Here is a 25313-nt window from a genome sequence, read left to right on the forward strand (position 1 = left end):
ATGGTACCTGTGGAAAATAGAAAATTGCAGATAAATCTACGAAACACTACGTTTGTAACCTGAATGGTACATTAGGGGCAAAGAAAATGTATCGTATGTGTACAAGTTGTGGATGATTGTGATTATTTCGCAACTACGAAGCTTTGCCATCTGAATTCCCAGGTTGAAAAGATACACAAAAAGGCGCCAATGTAGAAAAACAGCACACTGGAGAGAGTGGACTACAGTAGTGTTGCAATTAGCGAGTAAAGTTTATTTGAAATACGAATTTTCCTGTACATACAGAATCAACACACCTGCGCGTCTCAGTGCAACACGTGACTAACACTCTATGACAAATGTTAACCTTATCTGTTGCGCTGTAAACGTGAAATCCTTGATATCATAAAGCAACAGTCACCACTTAGTCACTGGTGCAGTTCTTCTTTTCGTATGGGTCGTAGGTTCCTTGCTGCGCACAAAGCATATCAAATAAAAAGTAACAGCATAAAGGGACAGTGTCATTTTTGAGGTGTTCCTCGCTGGCCCACAGTTCACATCCTGAAAAGATAGTTTCGGGGGACACATGTAAGCTACAACGCGTATGACGGACGCGTCAAGCATCAAACGTGCTATAGGGCATTGAGCACCAAATATATCAATGTCATTCGCATGCTTATACGGTAAACACTACTGCACTGCATGGTCTCGGGCCGATACCAAAGCCCTGGTGCAGCCGCGCCCGTGGGCCGGGCCGTCCGAAACATTTTTCGGCGGGCCCGAGTGGGGCCTGGACTTTAAGCGGCGGGTCCTGGTCGGGCTCGCGCTTGACGTCATGGGCCCGGGCCGGACTCGGGCCTGCTCATTAAAGCGCCTAAGCCTGGCCTCGCTCACACACGATCATTGTGTTTCGTATGTTGAAAGGCATTCTGTGCCAAGGATAGGGGGTGCGTGGAATGAGCTGGCTTTTAGTATACCTTAGCAAAGAAAATAGAAAAACGATGTTCCCATTTTTTTTCACAAAGATGAACATCCTTACCGTTTAAGGAGAATTAAATCACAGAAATACTGTTCTTAAACCATTTCCCTGTTACCGCTTTTGCGATTGCGCTACAGGAACTCTCGATACTTTTGTATTACTTTAGCACTAAAGCTAGCTATTCCCACTTGTGCCTATATAATATGTTTTATGCTCGTGAATTCGCCTGCTTATATAAATATACATATAAACTTACGTGTTAATTGACCTGATAGGACCAAATCGTACGATTGAGGTAATGCATGCGCAGCAGCGGAAAACGAACAGAAAAGGCAATGGACCAGATCACTGATGCTTCTATGGAAGAAACAAAAATTTTCGTCTTTTATTGCTGATACAATGCAGCTAATTAAACTGGGACAAGGTGAGGCTGACATATACGGTTCAATCTGTACGTAAAGTTATATTGTTTATTACTTACAGGCTTAGCCAGGTCATGCGCACGCGGGTCCTGGCTAAGTTTAGTTCAATTGTGGTGTTTTACGTGCCAAAATCACGATGTGGCTATGGCGCACGCCGTAGCGGGGGACTCCTGAATAATTTTGACCACCAGGGAATGCTTAGTATACAATCAATGCACGGGAGAGGGGCTAAGCTGAGTATTGAATGCCTGGGCCCGGGCCGGGACCGGGGCTGGCATCGTACATGTACGCCCTGTCCCCGGCGCGGGCCGAAAAACCAGGCCCATGCAGTGCTCTACTACAGACAGCTTTATCATGATTATCAGATTTCAAAGTGGTCGTTTTGTGCTAGATGGTAACGCAATAATTGTGTAAGTACATGAGAATCAGTAAAGCACAGTAAGCATCAGCGTTCTGGCAGTTTTCTGGTCAGGGAAGGAGCTGTAGTTTTCGCACGTCACCCGTGGAAACCACGTATCATAAACTAACAGCTGATTTGTTTTTTGTATTATTGTTAGCTCATACGAATAGATGTTGACAATGTATCTAGTCCTTGTGCCTGGCTGAGTCTGCCTGATTAGGCTACCCTCTCTACTAAAAATGAGAGGTGGCCCCTAGGTACGAGGATCATAACAACAAAGCTTTCTTAGGAGCCACAATTCACTAACTGGAAAATGTTGTAATTGATTGCCTAATTAAACAAAGCTGACTGAGTGTATTATTACACATATACATAATTGCATAAGCTCAAATTACAAATTGTGCGTCGCATTTGAAAATAAAGTTTTCAATAGTTTGGCGTGCCAACCTTTTGCTAAGCATTTCATTTGCGCTTTTCAAAGGTGTGTGTGCTAAACGCGAAAACTAACGACGAAGTCATCGCGGTGCCGCGCGCCTCAAGCGTACGGCAGCATGCGTTCTCAAAATGGGTTTCACAGAAATAAAAAACATTCAATGGTTGCACTACCCCCCTGGTACATTACGTAAATCGCCGATTCAGCTACAAAATAGAGTAGGTTGTCGGAAATCGTTTTTTTAGAGCGCTGATGCTGCGCTTCCTGGTACGCGGATGTGTCTTTACTTCGCGTCCTCGTTTGCTTTCGGGGCGTAACTTCGAAACACGGGAAAAATATCTGGAAATAATTTTAATGACCTGGCATCTGTTAATTATGTTGTTTTAGAATGCTTTGCCCAATTTCACATTCGTGCTTGCACAAATGTGTAAGTATTTATCAATTTAGGTAGAAAAACAATTTGACTGATTGCTTTAGCAATATCAAAACGGGAAAGAAAATCTCCCGTTTGAGTAAGCAGTTACTGCAAAGGAAGCTCGGTCGAATCTTTGTATATTGAAGCCCCTCTCTTGTTTAGCTTGGCCCCCGTTAGCTGCGATACCTTGCATATGCATTCACTCCGAAAAAGAAAGGTTGTTAGAAGTAGTGTCTGTAATGTCCTCGTTTATTACTTGTGCTGGTAATGTGCTCAAGTTCATAGCTTTTATGGTTCAACCTTCACGGTTTCGTCGTTGGCCCACAGCTGGGGGCCATCGCTCTAGTCAATGAAAGTGTTGTGGCCGTGATTTGTGCCAATATTCACAGAAAACATCTACTGCCGTCATATTTACACATAGGACCTAGTTTCTGGCGAGATTTTCACGTTATCCTAATTGTTTCGCTAAGTTGCGATGCATTTTTCTTTGATTGTGTATTTTACTCGCTTTGCCATTGTTAACATGCTGGTAAAAACATTCTATGCAACAAGCATATGATAAAGAAAACCTCTTTATGGTTCAATAATTTAAACTGCTATTTAGGTACAAATAAATATTTTTGTTACCAACCTTGGCTGTCACTGTAGCCAATGCTTTCATTTCCATATTGGACACTCATAAGTGTGCATTCGTTACTAGTAAAGATAATTGTATTATTTAGAAGCGTGCAATCTGCAAAGAGTTACAGAGGAAAATATAGTTATCAGTAAAAATAACCGTTATAATAGAGGTGAAGCGAAAGGGCGGCAAGAAGGTCCAAAAAGCACTCTTGACAATACGCAAATAATGTCATTTCCTGAGTAGCATTATCACTTTCAGTGAAGGCATAGAACTAATTGAGATAGGTAGGTAACGATAGCCTAGTAAATTGGTTCTGTTACATGAAACCAAGGCTATTAAAGCTAACTGAGAGAAGAACAATGGGAAATATAGAGATTTCTTGTAGGAATATAGCATCAACAGAGGCCAAAACATTCAACGTTATCTCTTACTTGGACATGCCTTAGTACTATATCAAAGGATAAATAAGCCGTATGTGATTCCGAAAGAAAGTAAACTTACCAGGTAGCTGGTATTGAATGGCGTTAGACGTATTGTACCCATACGTAGTAGTAAGTTCGGTTGACATATTTAGCGTATATCTGAAATGTAGACTTCCATGAATAAAAGATAATGACTGGGCATATTTGCGAGGCTGAGTTTCTTGTTATGTGCTTCAAGTTGAGGGCCCAACTTGGCAATAATTCAGCTGTATTTAACCCGTTCTTCTGGGCATGTTTGCTTCAGATATTGACACTAAATTTCGCAAGATACGCAGGAAACCTATACTGGAGCAAATTATGGATACATACTATTAACACGCATACACACATAAACACACACGCACACGCACGAAGGAATGCAAAAGGAACAGCCATCCCAAAGCTGCGCCTTCTATACGTGCCTTTACAAAGATGTATAAAAACTGGCGAAACGAATAGCGAGTGAAGGCAATGAGTGAAGTTCCTTGCATATTTATTTGCAGAATGAACCGTTTTTAATAGGCTGTCTCAACAACAAGATAAAATCTGTATATTATATGGTAGCTATTTTCTTTGTGCTTACGGATAGAGGAATGACTGCCATGCTCACTTCGTCGTGGGTTTCCTGAAATAGATTGAGTTGGAAGTTGGCGCCTTCCTAGTTCTTGTTTTTGGTGTATGACTTCTTGCGCAATAACTACGATGGTGATGAATAAACGTTTAATTAGCATAAAATTGTTTTCGTCCGAAGGTAGGAGGCCTCCCTTAGTCCAGGATGCTATGGCCCCAATACTTCCTCTGCGCCTGTGTCATAAACTTGCGCTTTAAACGAATTTACCTGTTCTTTCGAATCTAATACATTTAGATATATTTTTCAGTAGGTTATACAGTCTATGAATATTGATGACACGAACAAGAGAGGCCACGTTTAGGTTGACAGGCCGCAACTTCATCCACTGATCGTCATTTACTTGGCAAGTCATGGACGAATATTGTGTCATATGTAGAGACAGTACATCATTATTTATGTTAAGCACTAGAAATAACTGATAGATACAGGATATGAGAAATTGTGTAAGCAACACTTGGACGGACTCACATTACCATTGTTTTGCATACGGCTGTTATCGAAATAGAACTATGTTCCTCTAATGAAAAAAAAGGAAAATAACCAGTGGTAAAAAAAAAGAACACGTTTTCAAGTTTTACGTGGTACAACTTCCATCTGAATAGAAGGAACGCTATAGAAAGGCAGGGGCATGTGGAATAATTTTCACGACCTGGGCTTCTTTACCGTGGACTGAGTGATCGCTATACGAACACTTTTTTCTATTCTAACGCATGAAAATGCGGCCCCCGCGATTGAGACTAACCGCGATCTCGAGCAAACAGCGAAGCACCATGGCGAAAGTGCTGCCGTGGCGGTTAGGACCAGTGTTGCTAGGCAGGGCGGCGGTAATTGTTTGTACCACGTAGTGTCGAGAGGAGAAAGCAGAGTTCGTGATGTTTTCGGCATTGCAGATAGTGTAATAATAATAATATTTGGGGTTTTACGTGCCAAAACCATTTTCTGATTATGAGGCACGCCGTAGTGGAGGACTCCGGAAATTTTGACCACCTGGGGTTCTTTAACGTGCACCTAAATCTAAGCACACGGGTGTTTTCGCATTTCGCCCCCATCAAAATGCGGCCGCCGTGGCCGGGATTCGATCTCGCGACCTCGTGCTCAGCAGCCCAACACCATAGCCACTGAACAACCACGGCGGGTCCAGATAGTGTAGGACGACGTGATAATGCTTGTTAAAGATCGACGCATTTACAGTGGATTCTTCTGGCAAAATAGTACAAGCTATGCCATGGTAGGCTTGAATTTCTGTATTCCCGAAAGTCTGCGAATTTTTCCTTTTATGCGCATATTTCACTTGACATTCCTTCACTAAAATTGTGGTACGTCATCCGGATATGTGTGCGATCACTCTCTTCTAAAAAAATTGTGTTGTAAATATTGGGCCATCAGGGAGGTTGGTAAATTCATTTCAACAAGAATGTGTCGCAGTCGTCATGTGTTTAAGGTTTTTTTGTAAGTGCAACTACTCTGAAAGGGTGTGTTGATACTCGTTAGGGTAGCATTTGGTCCGCAACTTTCTACGCCTCGTCTCGGCCCTAAATGAACGTGTTTATTGTACGATCGTAAGGGGTCAATAAATCTATGCTGTTAAACAAGCATCGCTGCATCGTCGTCATTTGGAATGAAGCAAAGTTTAGAGGAAGAAAATACATACACATTGTACAAGAGCTCATGCCTTCGTATTACAGCCCTGCACCTCGAAATAAGATAGCAAAGCAGAAGTACTCTTTTCTGCATAGTCTTGATGGCTCGTTGAGACGCATTACTTATTTATGATAAAAAACGAAGTACAGCGCGAAGGACAAGGACCTTGTTCTTCGTGCTGTAGGTCGTTCTTTATCATGACCTAATAAACTAGCTCAAGCAACCCCCCCTGTTTACTTACTTTGTCGGCTCTGTGGAGTTTTTGAATGAGAAATAAGTCGTACTGTTGTTTTCTTTGACGTGTCGCATGCTGACACAAGAAAAATTTGTGCCCCATAACATGTCTACATTACTGTACGTCGATCTGACAAGGTAAAACGTTGCGGTTTCGTTTAAGACCTGAAATGCAAGAGAATAAAGAGGTGAAGTGCCCGGCTGAACGAAATACAAATTCAAAAAATACCTAAATTGGTTCGAAAGCTGCCCAGATTACCTTTCGTTTCTCGAACATTGAACATATTAAAAATTTTTACAGCTACGTTAGATTTATTTGACGATTCTACATTGCCATTTCATAAATATGTCTCAAACACCTTTTTGATGAAACTTTCGGTTACCTCTACACAAGAGTTGGCTTTTCACAGTTTCCGGAAGTGCCGCGATCAAATAGATGCATTATAATTTTTTCACACAGCTTTAACCAAATGCCATCCACAGACTACGTGTTGTGTGCTTGCATTGCAAAATATTTGCACATGGGCAGAAATTCCCCGATACGAGCATGCGAGTTAGGTAACATATGAAATTAAACACCCATCCAATTCTGGGGAATAATAGAACGCTGTTGCCGCTGTGGTGCTTGGATTATATTGCGTAATGCACAAAACTCGAGAGCAGTACGCTGGTCTGTAAAGCTAAGTGTATTGTTTGGGTCGACGTGGTCTCTTCAGTTTGTGCGCGAAAATGAAGCTCGCACTCATCTTCGCACGTTCTATTCTTTTACGTACGTTCTCCACTTTTCCTCGGAAATGCATATAATCTGCTGTAAACTCATCGCTCACCTCCTCTGCGTGCTGATATTTTCCAAGCCTCGTCTCGTTTGCCCACACTGGGCGCTGTATATCGTCGCTTCTCTGGACCAGCGTTACTTCCCTATGATTATCGACAGCACTCGAAGATTCCCCGTCTGCGAATTCCATGCCTGAGGCACATCTTAGTGCAAGAAATGCCAATATTAGGTACATCACCATGGTAAGTTTCGGTGAGAGTAAAGCCGAAGGCGCACCTTTCGCTTCGCGAGTTCGATATTTATCTCTACTTTTCTCCTATAATATTCCCCACAACGGCGATAAACTTTTCACATTTCTACGCAAACGTGCTTTGACGTTCAGAAGGAATGTAGTTGCTTAAATGTCACTCGGTTGTTACCATTCCTGAACTGTAAATAGACGTCAGCCTACCTTTGACGTCAATGACATCAGTTACTGACGTACCTGGAATAATTATGGACTACGTTGTAGGGCTACGTGGTACTACGCACTAGCACTACGTGGTAGGGCTTGGATATGTTGACACCATAGCTAAAGTACCTGCATTGTTCTTTATTTGTTTGATGTTCTGCAACGCGTAGCTTCTTTAACAGCGCTAGGGAGCAGAACTGAAGCTGGAGAAAATAATGAGAAAGGGTCCATATACTGGAATTGTATTCATTGATGGTCAATATCGACTACACGTCTATATATATATATATATATATATATATATATATATATATATATATATATATATATATCCAAAATAGAGCTGCACGTTTCATTTCCCGAACTTATGACTACCGTTCTAGCGTAACTCAAATACAGATTCACCTTTCACTTCAGCTGCTAAGTAATCGTCGCGACATAGCCATTTCGTCATTATTTCATAAATACGCCCACCACACTAACAAACGTTACCTACACCTAGAAAGGTCATCGCACACGTCGCACAGATTATATAATCATCATAGCTTCACGCGCATCTATGGTAAAACAGAAGCACTTAACTGGTCTGCAATCCCACGTGCCATTCGGCTCTGGAACAACCTTCCCGACAACATAGTTGTCGGGAAGGTGGTTCGGCGAAAAACTGACCGCGAAAAATTCAAGCACTCACTGAACTCGCTTAACCCTTGTTAACTGTTGATATCACACTCACTGCTCTGTGCTATTTTCTCTACCTTTTTCCAGCGCTGTTATACGTTTGTTAAAAACTGATATAGTTCCTTTTTATTGTACTCATATGCCGCTTTATGTAGCTAATAGTTCTCTGACTCTTAGGTTGTGCACTTGGCTGCTGTTTTATTATTGTTGTTACTAGATTGTATGTACTTGATTGTATGCCCCCTTACGTAATCCCCATGTAGGGGCCTTGTAAGGTATATTACAAATAAATAAATAAATAAATAAATAAATATTTATATACGAAGACTATATCTGCCAAGAATGCAAGTGCAGAAAACCAGCTTTGCTTAAGGACACAAACAATTCTTTCGTAAGACCTAAATCTGTCCATCTTAGACGCGGAAGCTCGCAGGGACAGCATTCTTCAGAGCTCCAAAATAAATACTCGGGTGAGAGATAGTGATATGGAAACAACTTCATTGGGTAATATTGAACCTGCTTCAGGACTTTTCAACGTCACTTATGCCTTAAAACGAATGGCTATATGTTTCGAAAAAATGTAATTTGTTTAATACTTATCGGACTTCAAGAAACAACATCAGTAACTGAAGAGGACTGCGAACAGTATTGTCAGAATACAGTAACGATTGAAGAGTCTATACCGAAATGTGAGTCACGAATGTAACGCTTTATTGTGGGCAGTTTCTCGATTTTGTTTCTGCAAATGGTTACTCTGTCACCTCAACCGGCGACTTTAATATAGATATGTTAGAAAACACTAACGAACAAAGAAACATGAAAATGCTTATTGCATCAAATGCTTGCGATAATACAATCACATTACCGACCCGAATTACTAAAGACAATAAAACACTGCTGGACCATTTTGTGACACATTTTGATAATACAGACATCACAGCAGGAGCTATATCATGTGGTCTTAGCGACCATCTTCCGATATTTGTTATGGGAAAGAAGCAGAATTTTGAAGGATGCAAAAGCCGACCACCCATTTTTTTCAATTTATTACTCTCTCAAATTTAGACAGCTTCAGGGCTGAACTGCTGAAGTCAGATTTTACATGGGTAATGGAGATGAAAAATGCCGATGAAGGGTACGAAAAGATTATGAACCAGTTCCTGCAGATTTACAAGCGACATTTTCCAATAAAAACTTTTAAGCTAGGTAAAAAAATCCGCAAACCTTGGATAACTCCAGAACTGCGCCGAAAAATCAACGAGAAAAATATGCATTATCATCACTTTATTGAAACAAAAGATCCTGATACCTTAAAGCAATTTAAGGCGTGCCGGAAGAAATTAAACAAGGAAGTTAAAAAAAGCAGATCTAGTTACGTTTACTCTGAATTCCAGAGTTCCCTAAAGAAAAGTGACCTCGTATGGAAAAAGTTGAACACTGTTCATATACGCACGAAACTTTCACCTAGAAGCGAGAAGTTGTCAATGAATGACTGTGAAGTGTCTGTCTGCGCCCTTGCAGATTCCTTTAATGAGTATTTACTTTATTATTCTGATCATGGTATACTTGATGATTTTTACAATTTTATGCCCGTTAGAAATAAGTCATCTGCTTTTCTAAGCCCTGTAACACAGTATCAAGTTACATCAGTCTTTTCTTCTTTAAATAATAGTTCAAGTTGCGACGCTGAAGGTGTTCAGACACGTCAGCTGAAGTATGTGTTGGTTGTCCTATGTCCATATTTAACCCATATTATTAACGTTTGCTTAACAAATGCATGCTTTCCAAAGCGAATGAAAATCGCTAAAGCAACTATGCTCTTCAAAAAGGGTCATCCTAATGATATGAATAATTACCGACCTATTTCCGTCTTACCCATATTTTAAAAAGGATTGGAGAAGCTTATCCACCGTCAGCTTTGCTCGTTCTTTGATTTACACAAACTTATTTCAGATGCTCAATATGGATTTAGGAAGAACAAATTGACCGAATTAGCTTTGCTGGAACAGAAATAATTTATTATGTCCGAATTTGGAAAAAAAGAACTTTGTACTAGGTATTTATGTCGACTTTTCTAAAGAATTTGATTGTATTCATCACTTCACTTTGCTGAACGAACTGGACATTTATGGAATCCGAGGCCATTTCCTTGAACTTTTCAAATCATATCTCAGTTTTCGACAGTAGTTTGTTCAAATCAAAACATATCGTTCTGATTTAAAATTCATAGTTAGAGGTGTTCATCAGGGAAGCATTCTTGGTCCGCTTCTTTTTAAGATTTACATGAATGATCTCACTAACCTCTCTACTAAACCTAAATATGTTTTGTACACCGACGACGCTAGTATATTTCTATCTGCTCCAGATTGCCATATCTTACACAATGACGCGAATTCTCCCCTTACCAAGCTTAAAACGTGGTCAATAGTGAACCATCTAAGCATAAATGTTTATAAGGCGAAAGCTATAATATTTAGACCTAAATCGAGGCAGCTAAATTCTCATGTAAGCTTAAGTTATGGTGGCGCATCAATAGAAATCACCAATAATATTAAAATTCTGGGTGTTACATTTTCTCAGAGCATGCTATGGGATGGTCACATTGATGCAGTTCTAACTAAGTTAGCTCGAGCAGTCGGTACTATTTCCCATTGCAGATCATATCTCCCGTAGGAAGTAAAGATCGTGCTTTATAATTCCCTGTTTTACTCTCGTCCTAATTACTGTTTCTTGGTCTCGGGCACAACCACGTAAAAAAATTTGCAAAAGAGCTTTATACTTCAAAAAAGCTTATCAGAGTACTTTTTAATCTGCCATACAACAGTGACTCGCAAGGTCTTTTCTCCGAAGCATACATAATACCCGCATTCAATCTTTATAATTATCAGCTAGCACTTGCATTCCAGCGCGAACTAAAATATCATCTTGAATCTCTGCATAAGTTTCATTACTGAAAAAAAAGCACTGTATTTAACCCTACCTGTCATAAAGGGGAGTGGATTGTACCAGCTCCTAGAACCAATTACACAACGGAAAAATTATCCTTCACACTTCCAACTCTATTAAACAACTATAAAAATCCGGCACTAACCTACTTAAATTACCTAAACGTGATTTACGACAGCTTCACTGCACACATTCTTAGTAACTCCACCTGTATTCCTATATTGTGTATACTTAATCCTTCGTTTATTGTGCAGCTTTATACCCTCTGTACTTATTGAATTGATTGTTGCTCTATTTTCTTTGTTTCAATTTTTATTTCATTTATGAAATGATCTTGTTATTCTTGGCTCTGCTAAATTGCGAAGAGATTATACGTATACTTGTGTGTGTCTTTCCCTGCTTTGCTGTTGTTGCCCTGTAGAAGGGGACTGTGGGCCGTTGTCAAGCTGCCGCTTACGAGCAGCTTTTACCCACAACTTCCTCCATCATCTCGATGGAAATAAAGAATAATATTTTTTTTCGGCATATACGTTGATATTTGTTCACCAATTAAGGCTATGCGTTTGAGTTTCATCGTAAGAGAATTACCTTTTCTCGCATATTCGCATTGCGTTCCGAAGCTGCCATGTATTCAGCTCGAGGGTTCATCATACTTCACGAATTTCTTGACACAATTTACCTTGAAAACTTCACTTTAATAAGACGCTCTAGCTCGGCAGAAGGCACAGAAGAATGAGGAGTATGCTGCACAACCGCACACACGCGTGTAACGTGTGCAGAAAATGCATCTGTTCTTGATGCGTGTGCTGCGACCATAATGGACAATGTGAGAAACGCTGTGCAAAGGCCCTGGTCTATATGCCCGTAAAATGTACGCAGTAGTTTCCCATGATGTTCCTCGCGGACATGCAAGGTATGTCCACTGGGCACTGAGAATGGGACGAGATGGTCATGCGAGGGACGCCTGCAGGACGCATTCGACACATCCCTAGATATCTATATCCTGGCAATATATGTCCACAGGATATCCATCAAACGTCATCAAACGTATTTCAATTGGAAAGGGAGTCTTTGGTTTCATAACCAATGAGTTGCACCAACGCTTAAGCAGAATGGCACGTTCAGCAATGTCGTAGCGCCACTCCACCTATGGTATTGGCTCACGCGAAATAAACAGTTTTCTAAGTCATGTTCACTGGCAGTGCTGAATATCGAAATATCACGCATTCACGACGCTGTAGAAACTATGACTGCGTGAGGCTCTGAAGCACCACCGAATGTCTTCGACAGATACGATTACAGCAGTGGACAGCTTCCTGCATCTGACATCTGAAGTGGTGGAAGCTTCTATTCGTGGATGGCGAAAACAAAGCTTTCGAAATTCTCAAAGACCATGAACATCATGAAAGTTCACCGCCTAGTCATCTCTGTTGACGTGGAGTTAGAAGAAGCAAGATGGAGTTAATGTTTTTGCACATCTGTATTCCTTTGAAGCGTATGTTCTTTGTGACCTGGGCAATAGCCCTTGACAAAGGAAAAATACTGACTAAAAGAGACTCGAGCACAATGACTCTCACAATGACGTACATTTCACCTGCCTCGGGGCTTCGTGACGCAGGCACGCTGTGCACGTCAACTACTATTCGAAGCCGGTCAGTTCCAAAAACAGTGAGATGTTCGAGTCTCCTTCCCACGCACAAAATGACGCGCTAAAAATTTTACATTTAACCTTCGAGCACATGCCACCGTCAAAGCTGCGTTACGTTCTTCCGTTTTAAAGATATTTTTCGCAGGCATTCCTTTTTTTTTCAGTAGCTTCGGTTTCAGTCGCAGTGGTATTTTATTTGTTGCATTGAACGAGCGATAAATCCTGCGCGAAATGCGCAGTATCTAAGAAGCCGTGAATTTTGTAGATGATTTCTGTTACTTGCTCGCATAGAAAATTTGCACCAACGAGAATATTTATTCTTTTGGTTTGATTTTCTTCAATAATTTGGCCAAGTTTGTTCATACATCGTGCTAACTGATGAACGTCGAAGTACTTGTAACTGTAGGAAACAATTCTGTAGAAGCTTGAAGTTTAGACCACTGTCTTGCTCTGCGCGCATTAGAAGGTGACCTATCATGAGTAGGGCTCTTGCACTAATTGAACCGCCAATTGCAGAATAAATAAACTCTCTTATAGGCTGGTTGAGGCGACAATATTGAGTACGCACCACAAACAATTTTCCTGTAGACCTTTATGATACCATTTAACTTTAGTTTGCCTTATGGTACTTGGAGGCGTTGACCTTAATTGTTTTAAATAGTCACATGCAGACAACTGAAGCTTTAAGAGCATGCCGCTCATGTTCAAGCATTTAATCAAACGTGCACTCGTCTGCGTTTAACCGAATGTTGTGTACCTTTTGGAGTGCAGAACATGTAGCATTTTATACGTAGGCCAGATGGACACATCCTTTAGAATTCGGTTCAACAGTCATCAACCGTATGTGCAGTCACTGCCCATTTTCCGCTTTCGAAAGGAATAACGTCAAAAAGTCGCAGCAATGACATTAGCAAAGTTACACTACTAGAAAGCACTCTTCGCACTACCAGAGAACGCGAACAATGCGAATCTTATTTCATCTACACATTTCGCGGAACAATAAAATGGAATAAATAAAAAAGTCGGTGCCCTCTAAGCATTAATATCTATGGGAGACAAATTTACCTTTATCTAAATTCTACCAGCTCCCTTAGATTCCTTTTAGATAAAAATCCTGTTTCATGGATACATTTTTTTCTAAAACCAACTACGTCGCCTTCCCACGTTTGCATATATAACTGGTTTATGCATACACGCCACACTCTGGAGTCTGCCCGTAGTCTGCACTCTGCCAGCATACACGGGCAAATGTCTTCGGTGGTCATACCGTGGTGACTTACTGCTTATCTGGTTATTTTGTTTGTCGTTAACGTTCTCATTTCGTACACCCCTGTTTCTGTTTCTTGAGTTTCATTAATTTCTTTTCTTCCTCATTTCTTCTTTCTATTTCTTTATTTTCAAAGCAGAGATCAATTTCAGACGTGGGCTTGCAGTCTGCTGGTTACTTTACCTGTCACCCCTTCCCTCCTCGCTTTCTCCCATCCATTTCTCCTGGCTAAGAGAACGAGGCTCATTTGAGTGTAGGAGAACAAACGAGTCCATCACGGCGACGTCAAATGGAGCAGGCTTACGGTCACCACACCTCTCGAATGGGCGCCGCTGCCTGACGCTATCCACCCTAGCAGTCAATAAACGGCAATAAACGAACCTATTTGTTTACCTCCCAGTTGGTGCCAGGTAGTTTAAGCTCCCCAATTTGTAGAACTCGGCTCTTGTCGAATTCTGAGTTGCGTTTCTGGACTTTGGTTGAGTAGTTTGGTGGAGAGTCAGGAGGCCTGTAGTTTGCATAAAGAACAAAGCTATAGGCCCAGTATTTCAGTTTTAGGCACACGCATTTAAGGTCAGCGACATCGTCAAGAATTAAAGCATGCATTTGATTTTTACTAAGTACACTGGAGCCACTCCACCTCCACTAGAAGACCTCTTCTTTCGAAAGACTTGATATGAAGGAGGGAAATTTTGTCATTTATTTCAATGCGGAGCCAGGTTTCCGTTACCATAGCAATGTGAGGGTCGTGCTGCGGTAAATCTACTTCAAGGGAGTCTGTTTTATTAATCACGCTGGAAACGTTTATGTTTAGCACATGCACACGTTTCTTTTGAATTTGAAAATGACTTCATGCCTGGGATTCCTCGCATTCTACTGTGCAACATACTGGCGTGCGATTAGTTGTAACCTGGACGCGGCCGCTTTGCAATGCATCCATAACGAAAACATTTTGAAGCTCAGCCTATCATGCACAAGAAAAACCTTTTTGGCATCTCTCTCTTTGCCTTCGCACTTTCCCACAGAGGATGGCGTTTTCTAAGAGGTAAATGGGCATAGTCGTTTTCAATGAAAATACCAGATCCTTTCAGTTTCTTTACATTTTCTTGTGTCGCTTCCTTTTCAGCAAAATCTTGGATATACATAATGATAGGCCTTTCCCCACTTTTCTTTCCGAGCCTATGAGCACGCCCAATAGATTCGACCTGCACATAAAGTATATAATTGAAGACTCCTTTAGCTACCTTTTCCTTTAATTATTTACCTGTGTCATTGAGGCTTTCATTATTACCACAGATGACTATATTTGATCGCCGACTGCGGTCCTCTAGGTTTGTCAGTTTTCTAGTTTGAAAGTGGATGACTTTTTCAATTGGCTGAAGGCTGGTTTGAAATTGCTCACTGGTGTCCGAAAAGTGTGTAGCGTCACAAAGCCCTTTCTCTAACTGAGATAGCGACACTTAGATGCTACTGAATAATTTTTTCATGTTGATTACTTGCTGTTTCAAGTCATTGATGTCGCTCTGCAAAGCAGCCTGGCCTTCAAGAAACTGCTCAAAAATTTCATTTCTGCGTTGGACCAGGATTCGTTTCAATATCCCCGCTACACATCAACAACAGCGACACTGTGTTCCAACAGACAGGAATACCAACGCAAAGTGCCTGTGGGCTCGACAGCACTAGCGAACCCCGACAGTTGTGTCTGATAGAAGCTACGAAACGCTTTTTACTAACCTGGGTGAAAAACAGGAGAGGGTTGGTCATTGTGGCTGGTCGAATGTTGCCAAGCCCACTGATAGCGCGACGAAAATCCCGGCTCGAAGAAGACGCCTCCTCCGCCAATGTCTACGCCCCTTGCGCTTTCCAAGCGAATCCGTTGGCCAACGGCAGGTCGGCGGGAAAATGCGTGCATTGGTCATACTCGTCGAAAACTCTCAAGGAAGGCTGGACTTGCTTTCCTGTGAACTCATTGCTTGCATGATCTGTAGTAGAGCAAGACAGCAGCACCTGGGCGTAGAGCAGGAGAGGGTCGGTCATTGTTGTTGGTCGAGTGCTGCCAAACTCACTGACAGTGCGATGAAAATCCCAGCTTCAAGAAGATGCTTCCCCCATCGATGTCCCTGTCCCTGGCGCTTTCCAAGTGAATCCGTTGACCAATGGCAGCTCGGCGGGAAATTGCGTGCGTTGGTCATACTCGTGGACCACTCTGTAGTAAGGCTGGACTTGCTTTCCAGTGAATTCATTGCTCGCCTGCTCTGTTGTAGAACAAAACGGCAGCACTTGGGCGAAGAACAGACGAGGGTTGGCCATTGTGGTTGGTCGAGTGCTGCCAAGACCACTCTTCAGCTTGGACGTTAAGCTTGGTTGAACAAAATGGCTTTAAGCTAAATCCTCGCAAGAGTTCCCGGGCCCGCGTCACGCGACAAAGAGGCCTATTTGTTGAGCCCAAATGTATAACTACACAAAGAGCACGTGCCGGTGACCACATAACAAACTTCTAGGCAACATACTGGACTCAAAGCTAACTTTCATCTCACATAACCTTTCTTAAGAAACGATGCCTAAAAACAATGAGCAATAATAAAATGCTGTCGCATTGTAGTTATGTTAGTGACAGGAAGTGCCTCATAAACCTCTGGAAGAACCTCACACGTACGCGATTGGATTATGGCACCATAGTCTACCAATCTGCTGCGCCAAGCACTCTAAAGATACTGGATCCCGTCCACCATTTAGATAACTGATTGACCATAGACGCCTGCAGGACACGTTCTGTGACACGCTTTCAAGTAGAGCCTAGCGAGTGGTCACTGCAACGGTTATAGTTGAGCTTTGAGTACTTTTTTATTTAACGTCAACCTTTCTTTCTTTCGGAAAGAACATTTACCTGCAAGGTGCTTGCTTAGGGTCATGCATTGCACCTATTTTAAGCGATTTATTTTTAGCTCGATGTCATAAGGTTCTTTTTGAACTACATGGCGAAGTTAGGGTTTTAAGGATATCATTAGTTTTTCGATTTTCGGCTGCTTTTCAAACATGACCACGCGTGTCTGACGTATGGGCCAAAAGCCAATGGGCCCCTTTACCGTACAGCTCAGCACACTCTAAGCTTGTAAAAAGAAATATAGTGCTTTTTTGTTGTCTGGCACTGACTGTAAGTCGTGCGATCATTCCATGGTTGAAAATTTTTAAAGGCAAGTGGCACCCTTGGAGGCGGCGGGGTATCTGAGGCATGTTGTAGTCTCAGTTGATGAAGGCCTGCATCGCAGAAGGAGGGTTGAATCGCACATAAGTGACGGATAGAGTGCGGGATACAGGAGAGAGAAAAGAGAAGAATGATACAAAAATAAGGCAGCAGTGATTCCCTACCTGCATAGAATTTCTAACAATCTTAAAAAAGTACGGCAGCGTTTCGGCGCCAAAGAGTTGCTCCCGGCACCAAATAAGCTTTTCAGTTTGTGCAGGTTGTGCTGCGCTACGAAAATGCGCAAACCAGACTGTACCATCAATCACAAAGATGCCTACGTCACCTGAAAAAAAGGGAGTTGTTCACAGAATTGCACTCTCCCGTGGAAAACCTTACATTGGTAAGGCCACCAGTGGCTGGAATGGCCGACTCGAAGAGAACAACAAAAAGGTCAGCAATATTGCTATAGATGCCAACTGGCATCCCATTGTAAATAATGTGGGGCACAACCACATTGCCGCCCTCTTTTTGGTCATGCAGTTGTCGGGTATCGCTATCGCAACAGCTTAACCAGGGAAATTGTGGAACCTACAGAGACAGCACGGGCAGGAGATGATTGGCTCAATTGGCCGTCAATTGCTTTATCAAAGAAAGAGCTTGAATTCTTGACATATTGCGCGCGTGGCAGTGTACCTTCGTCTTCTCTGCGAATTCGGGTGGGTGTATATATGTGCCCAACATCCGAAATAAAATATTTGGGTAAAGTTAGCCCTTCTCCGGTCTCGACAAGTCCCCCGGCCTTACTTGTTACCTGCATTACGACTTCAATGAACCGCTTTCCTGACGACATGGGTCTATGTAGACGTCGTACTGGGTAGGAAGCGCGGTTCAGTGAAACTCTGTTATGCCGACTTGGAGCACTCTGTATTCGCCACTTGGTCTGCACTGGTCTTCACGGAACATTTTTGATGTCAGCTTAGGAGATTGCTGTTTCGTAATAGTGTGTACCTGTAGGTGTCTGCTGCTCTCAGTAAAAGTCTTTTGCACCAACTTGTGTCACTTATCATGTGCCACCGGGAATGTACAGCCATACATTTACTCAAAAGATTCTTTAAAGTTATCCGATGCTGAACGGAATAAAATCCACTCCAGAAAGTTTCATGAAGAACAACAAGCCTACGCACGAGGTGGCTACGCCAAAAATGCGCTTGTATGTATCGATTTTCAATGACAGCCTTTACATCAACGGCTTCGCCAGCTGCGCCAAGAATACACTGGGTACATGCTCCTCATGAATGATCCTCTCGACAACTTGGACCACCGAGTACATGTCACCGAGGGTGCGACAAGCGAGAGAATACTTGTCAGCCTTCGCAGGCTCCAAGTAATTTTGAGATGTTTAGTGAAGAGACCTTTGACGGTTTGTTCTGTCTCTATGCAGCCTTGGTGGTTGCCTTCAAGATTACCTTTGATGATAAGGTTATTCCTACTCACTCTGTTATTCATGTCGTCGACTACGTACACTAGCTGTCCACTTCCCTTGCTTATATTCGATGTAACTTGATTAAGAGATTAGGTGAAAGCGTCGAAGTGGCCTATAAACTTATACGATCTGTTTGATATTTTTTCAGTATTGGCTACCTGAGCTTTTAGGGTACTCACGTGATGCTTGATATCATGCAAGCTCTTTGTTGTTTCATCGTTGCATTCTTTTATGAGCGTGAGTTTATCCCCGGTCCTTGGGCCAGGTTCAGTTTTCACCTCCCCCACGCTATAGAAATAGAAGGCGAGGCACGTTGGTACCCGGAGTAATGAAGGCCGAGGGCAAAATGTGCTGATTACGGTCGGTTAATTTAACATCAAAAGGAACGTGACTGAAGTTTCTAGGCGCGGTGGATGCAAGAAAATTGTCGATTCGAGCACGACAAGTAGAGAGAACAACCATTTTTATACAAGCAACAAGAAGTGCCGGGATTCATGGTCGCAGAATTTACAAGCAAATCGACTAACCAGATAAAAAGCCTATCTAGAACACGAGAACGCACAAGTCAAGTATCTGTAGCTCGTCGTGGCGAAACCCAGGTGTAACCAGTCTGTGCGGGGTTTATAAGGCTTCTGGTAGCGCTGGAACAAAGTGGCATGACGGAATGCATCACTTCTTCCTCCGGTGCCACGCGTGGGCCGGATGAGATGGCTGTTGCGCGTACCTTTCGTTGGCCTGCTGATTCCCGGAGGCTACGAGCAGCTTGCGCGTAGCAAGATTAGTCGATATATAACTCAAGAAGGCGCAAGTCAAGCGCCTGTCATTCGTGGCTGCAAACATAATATTCAGTCCTTTCAATACGTGGTCATCTGCATTAAAATTGCAATATATCTGGTATCGCCCCAACTGTAAGCTGATCATGCCACGAAAGCATCCGACAAAAAAAAAATAAGAAAATAAATTTACACGCAGCAATGAATATTTTCCACGGCCAAAAATTTGAAACGGTGAGATTTTTACGTGCGAAAAGCACGATACGATGAAGAGGGATGCGGTAGTGGAGGGCTCGGGTTGAGTTTCGTCCAAGTGGGGTTAATAAACATGCACGCATTGCATGCTACATGGGATTTCTTTGCAATACGGCCTATCGATATGCGGCAGCAGCGGCCGAAATTTGATCCCATGAACTCGTACTTAGCAGTGTAACGCCAAAGCTGCTAAGCAACTACGCTGAGTACACAAAGAATAATAAGCTGCACGTTTGACACAGTGTTCACCGAGAAGACAATGGCGCATAGCAGGCAATGCACATATCAGATGATAATTATTACATGTCGGCACAGTCAACATTGTACATTTTAACTGCATGACAGTTTTACGAAGTGGTTTGCACTTAGAGGCTTTATTAACGTGCGTGCAGTACATTTTTGAAAAGAAATGATATAATGGGATCTCGAACATATGCTTCTATTATGGTGTCTACACGAGTAAGTTTATTTGCAGTAGAAAATCAAATACCACATCTGAGGCATTGCTGGGAGGCCACAGCTGACGCTTGTTTTTCGTCGTGAACAAACAAGCGGTCGTGCGTTAACGTCATCAAGAAACCTTCACGCATGAATGTAGCCTGTTTCTATGCTCCACACTTTATGATATTATCTGTGCCGCAGATAGCTTTTTTATTAGCTTTTTTCATTCGTTCAGGTGCGCGATTAGAAAGGCTTCATAGCGGCTTCCAGGCACAATACCTGATATTCCAGTTGTTATTTCTCACAAATTTCGCTGTTGAACATGTAAAATCTGGGGTTTTAAAATTGCTGGTACTGTAACGAGAATTTAATGTTGACACACGGAATGAGTTCGAGACCGCATTTAAATACATGCTCGACAATGTAAATAAAAATTTCCAACTCTTGAAGGAGATAGTATTTAGTGGGTGTGGCATTGTAGCGCACCAAGCATTGCCGTGAGCATGATTCTTGACCACGACAGCTGAACTGCGACAACCATGGCATAGAAAAACCCTGCTTTCACATAGGAATTTATCGAATATGACATCACCAAAATTACTGCAGTGCCCTCGTTAAACATTCCTTGTAATATTTTGAGCTTTGAGCTATAAAACCAACCGTGAAGTTTGATATCCTTTAAATATTCTTGCACAAACCCCTTTTGGTTGGCAGATTCCTGGGGGTTACAGAAAAGCTCTTTTTGCTCAACTCAGACATTCTGCCAACGACAATCCATCTCACGATGAATGTCGACGTTATTGCAATTGACATTGAATCATTATAGTGATAGGTCTTACTGTCACAGTAAGACTTCTGGCGCGATTGAGAATAATGCACTTCGGATAACGTCTGCTAGTTACTTGCTACAAAATCGAAACAATTTTGTTTCTTGCGCCTTTGCCTTCCTTTATGAGATCCCACGTCCACGTGGAAAAGCCTGCAATCAGAGGACTTCTGACTGCGCGATATAGTGCCTGCTTCTGCACAATAATACTTAAAAGGAAACACCTATCTCCCTTGCCCTCATCTTTCATTACATCCTAAGGCATGTGTTTGTAAGCCTTTCTTATATTGAAAGAAGATCATCGTGAAGCACAAGGACAACAAAACGCTCGTGAACTCACATAAGCAGATGAAGTACACAAGACGCACGGTGATTGCGCATATGAACCCTCCATCTTCTTGTTAGAGTGAGCGACGCGAATGCTCAGTGATGTATTCCGTCACTTATTGGCATGCAGACGCGGATGATGCCTTCTTTTTTGCGTTCTTCGTAATGAAGTTCAGTGGCTTGACGGCATTTGTGCAGTTTTCTTCCATTTCTTGTGTTGCCGTCGCTTCCGCGCTGATTTACGGAACGCATCAATTATAACTCATCCAGATTTCCCTCTTACTGCCGCTAGGCAGCCGAAGTGGGAACTATTTGTTCCTGTTGCACATCGCCAAGCACAATGCCAGAATGACACCGCGGCGCATGTCATCTTGTTGAAATAAGGGCATTGCATATGAAAATCTGTAGTATTTCTAGTATTTCGTTTGCTCCTTCGCTTCCTTTCTTCGTTTCCTTCGTTCTCCAATAAGTAGCCGCGCTCCACGCAGACATTTCTGTTTTGCATGGTACAGAATAACTTCAATATATTGAAGATAAGGTTCATTTGCGAAGGCTCCCGAACATTCGCGACCGTAGCTGGAGACAGGCTGGGTACTGGGGCTGTCTTGCCGAATATCTCGTAACTATATTCAAATGAAAGTGAATTACGTGACCCTTGCTGCGATTTATTCTGGCACACACGGACAACGGGGGATGGCGAAAAAGCGAGTTGTGCGCACCGTGCCAACGCAACAAAGCTCTTCGAGATAATCGCCACGTTTTGACAATGATGATGATGATTTTCATGATAGGCAATTGACGAAAATGCGCGTGGCACATTTAAAATGTAGTGTCGATGAATAATGAAGAAATACGAGGGAACACCAGAGTGCTCGCATTGCGTATAATGTCTGTGTGAGAGAAAATGTGCGCACACCAGTTGAATTTACTTCAGAGGTGCAGGTATGACGTGGACTAACTTACAGACTAGCATATCCCGCTTCACAAACCCTCTGTTTCCCACCAAGGCGAAAGTGCGCATTTAAGCAGCAGGATTTCTAAAACCATGCTGCCCATGTGCTCGCTTTTTAAATTATGGGGTTTTACGAGCCAAAACCACTTTCTGGTTATGAGGCACGCCATAGCAGAGGACTGCGGAAATTTCGAGCACCTGGGGTACTTTAATGTGCACCTTAATCTATGTACGCCGGTGTATGCTCATTTCACCCCCATCGAAATGCGGCCGCCATGGCCGGGATTCTATGCCGCAACCTCGGGCTCAGCAGCCCGACACCATAGCCACTCAGCGACCATGGTGGGTCCCTGAGTTACCATGACACATTCGTTCTAGCCAACCTGACACTCTGTCTCTGTTGCAAGAGATATGCAACGAGTGAACACATAAGCATATGACGTGCGCATACGCATATTATCTAGTGTCACTATTGAAAGAAATTGAGAGGAGGAGTGAGAGATGAAGCTCTTCCCATGCATCAAGCTCAAGATGAACTATGCAAATAAGAAGCTCTTCTGTGCGTAGGCTGGGCTCAGTTTGTCTCTTCTGCCACAAACCGAGTGGCACAGAGCGAGTGACTCAAGTTGTAAACTGGTCCAAAGAACAGCCTGCGACAAGTTTTCCTTTCAGCCACATACTCAATGACCCAAGTTGCCTGCTGAGCAAAGCAGCAGCCAAGCACATACATGGTGGCTCAGATTAGTAGGCAACTTGGATCGCCTGCTATAGGAAAGTTTGATACATATAGAGAAGTATCGAAAAGTGGGTAAAGTGTTCGAAGATTGACAATAATGTTAAAAAATAAGCCCAGAGAGGAAACTGAGGACTGAAAGTGATATGCATAATTTAGAGGACAGGAAAGCAGTTCAGTGGGAGGAAAAGGAAGCTGATAAACATTCAAGTTAGTTTACGAGCCAGACATTCAGTTTGTCATGGCTGCGCAACTTGTACAGAAGACAATCGATCGTTTATTAGAGCTACAAAATTGGTACAACTGAGGGAAAATGCAGCCAAGCACGTTTAAAGGCGATATCGTGCGATAAGGTGAAGAAATTCTCAGCCGTAGATTAAAATTCGCTATCGCAAGAGAGGTCAGCTGGATGACGCTAGGTCTTCTGAACATGCAGGACCATTGAAATAGTGTTTTACTGATTGCGACGACTTTTACACAAGTGTACATCAATAATTGTGCTTTGAAACTCCAATTTAGGTTCCGCCTTTATAGTTGACATTTTAATGTCTTCAAAAGTAAAAAATCAGGTAAAAAGGACGTGTACGATTGATCCGAGTGACGACATAAATTACATCAGATAAGGTGTTCAGTGCCCAGAGAAACACTCAGGCTGTAAGGCACGCTTTAGCAAGGGGCTGTACAAAAGTCTGGCTATCTGGAACTGCTTGCCGTGACCTATATTTAAGTGCACAAGCTTATTTCTGTCTTCCTCATTGGTTTGCTGTGGGCGAGGCTTGGATTCGTAGCTGCGACGTTACACTCAGCTGAAGTGTGCCAACACCTCAGTGCAGCCTCCGGGGGCCTTGTCCATGAATTTAGATGACTGATGGTCACAGTTCAGGAGCTTCCTGGCAGATGAGTTTCGTACCTTTCGCACAAGCCTTGTTGCGAAAAGAATGATTGGTGTCCTGTTCTTTGATTACTACAAAGTGAGCCTTTATATTTGGACTAATATGGACGAGTGAGATGGAGAGATTTGCTCAAGAGGACAAAACCGAAAAAGGCTTTACCGTATATGTATCAAATGCCTCAAGTCACAAAATACCTTAAGTGCTATCTGTGAAAACCTTGATCATACCCTTTAATGCATCTGGCTTACACTATGCATAGTAAATAAATATATGTATACTAAATAGGTGTAATATAAATGCATATATACTTAAATGCAATCTTACAATTTTATTTATGAAATCTATCGACACATGCTGACGTCGTTATGTATGCTTCATATTTCTAAAAAAAAACTAGTACTTACGTTTATGTTTTCTCCTTTGTTGCCGGCTGCTCATGTTACTTTGAGATTCTGGACTTCACAACCTTATTTCAGGCAGATTTTCGAATACTGATATTGACACTATGCAAATTTTTTTCGCCAGTTTCGGCAGCTATTGTAATGACACATTTCTGATCCTTATGGTCGGCGGTCATACCAAATAGTGGTTCCAGCGTTACACGTACATTTCATTTACAGTGCCTGTTATATCGATAGATTCCACTTCAGCTTGTATAACTACATAAAGTTGAGCAGGCGTGAAATTATACTAGAAAACTCCAATACCAATGCGCAAGACATGCGAGGGTACTTGTGCATTCCATTCAATTGAATAAAAAAAATGTTTTGCAAGAGAATAGTTTAAAACATTCCTTAAGATTATGTTGTCGGATACCTCCCTTCAACATTCATCTACACAGGGCTGGTTTTGTGCATTGCGTGCTGTGCTCCTTTCGTGTAGACAAAGAGAGAATCGATATGTCTTTTTCTATTATGCTGCCGTTTCCCTCATTAAGGATAATCATTGTATAAGCATGGTTCATGCAGCCACGGGTACATTTTCCCATTTTTAACTTTTGGGCTATGCCGTAGAAATGCTTGCTCGGTTGTGCAGGAAGTTCTGCTTGTTTCAAGAAAATTTTCTTCAAAGATTCTTTATATACTCGATATATTTCATTTTCATGCTTCTCACTGAAGTTGCTGTCGTGCGTGGTAATGAAAGTGTGTAACTCGATTCTTGGCGAATCCCCATAGTGGGGATGAGGAATATGTCAAGAAAAGCTATACTAAACTTTCGTCACCCTAGTATCTTTATTGACGCTATTTCATAAGGGGTCGCCAAACACTTGGGAAATAAAGTAATAAAAAAGTACCTTGAAAGCAAAGAATACATAGTCCTCATGGAAGTAATTTATCGTTGCGTTTATTTTTCAGTAAAATTATGAGAAATAGCCCCTCAGGACAGCCATGTGCAAGGTCATTCTTCGGTAACAGTATGTCTTCTGAAGATCCTTTGGGAGATAGTAAGCTGAAGGGTCTT

At 42.2% G+C, this 25313-nt stretch overlaps 1 long non-coding RNA gene across 1 annotated transcript in view; it reads right to left on the minus strand.

Moving 5' to 3' along the window:
* Window positions 1-228: 228 nt before the first annotated feature.
* LOC135911858 (uncharacterized) overlaps window positions 229-25313 on the minus strand; it is a 79336-nt gene continuing 54251 nt past the window's right edge. The window contains exons 2-4 of the long non-coding RNA XR_010567481.1: window positions 3752-3831; window positions 3260-3361; window positions 229-540 (exon numbers count right to left, since the gene is read on the minus strand). This is a non-coding gene — a long non-coding RNA (uncharacterized lncRNA). The remainder of the gene's footprint in view (window positions 541-3259; window positions 3362-3751; window positions 3832-25313) is intronic.

This window comes from Dermacentor albipictus, chromosome 10 (genome assembly GCF_038994185.2).
Source record: "Dermacentor albipictus isolate Rhodes 1998 colony chromosome 10, USDA_Dalb.pri_finalv2, whole genome shotgun sequence".
In the NCBI taxonomy this organism is placed as follows: Eukaryota; Metazoa; Arthropoda; class Arachnida; order Ixodida; family Ixodidae; genus Dermacentor; species Dermacentor albipictus.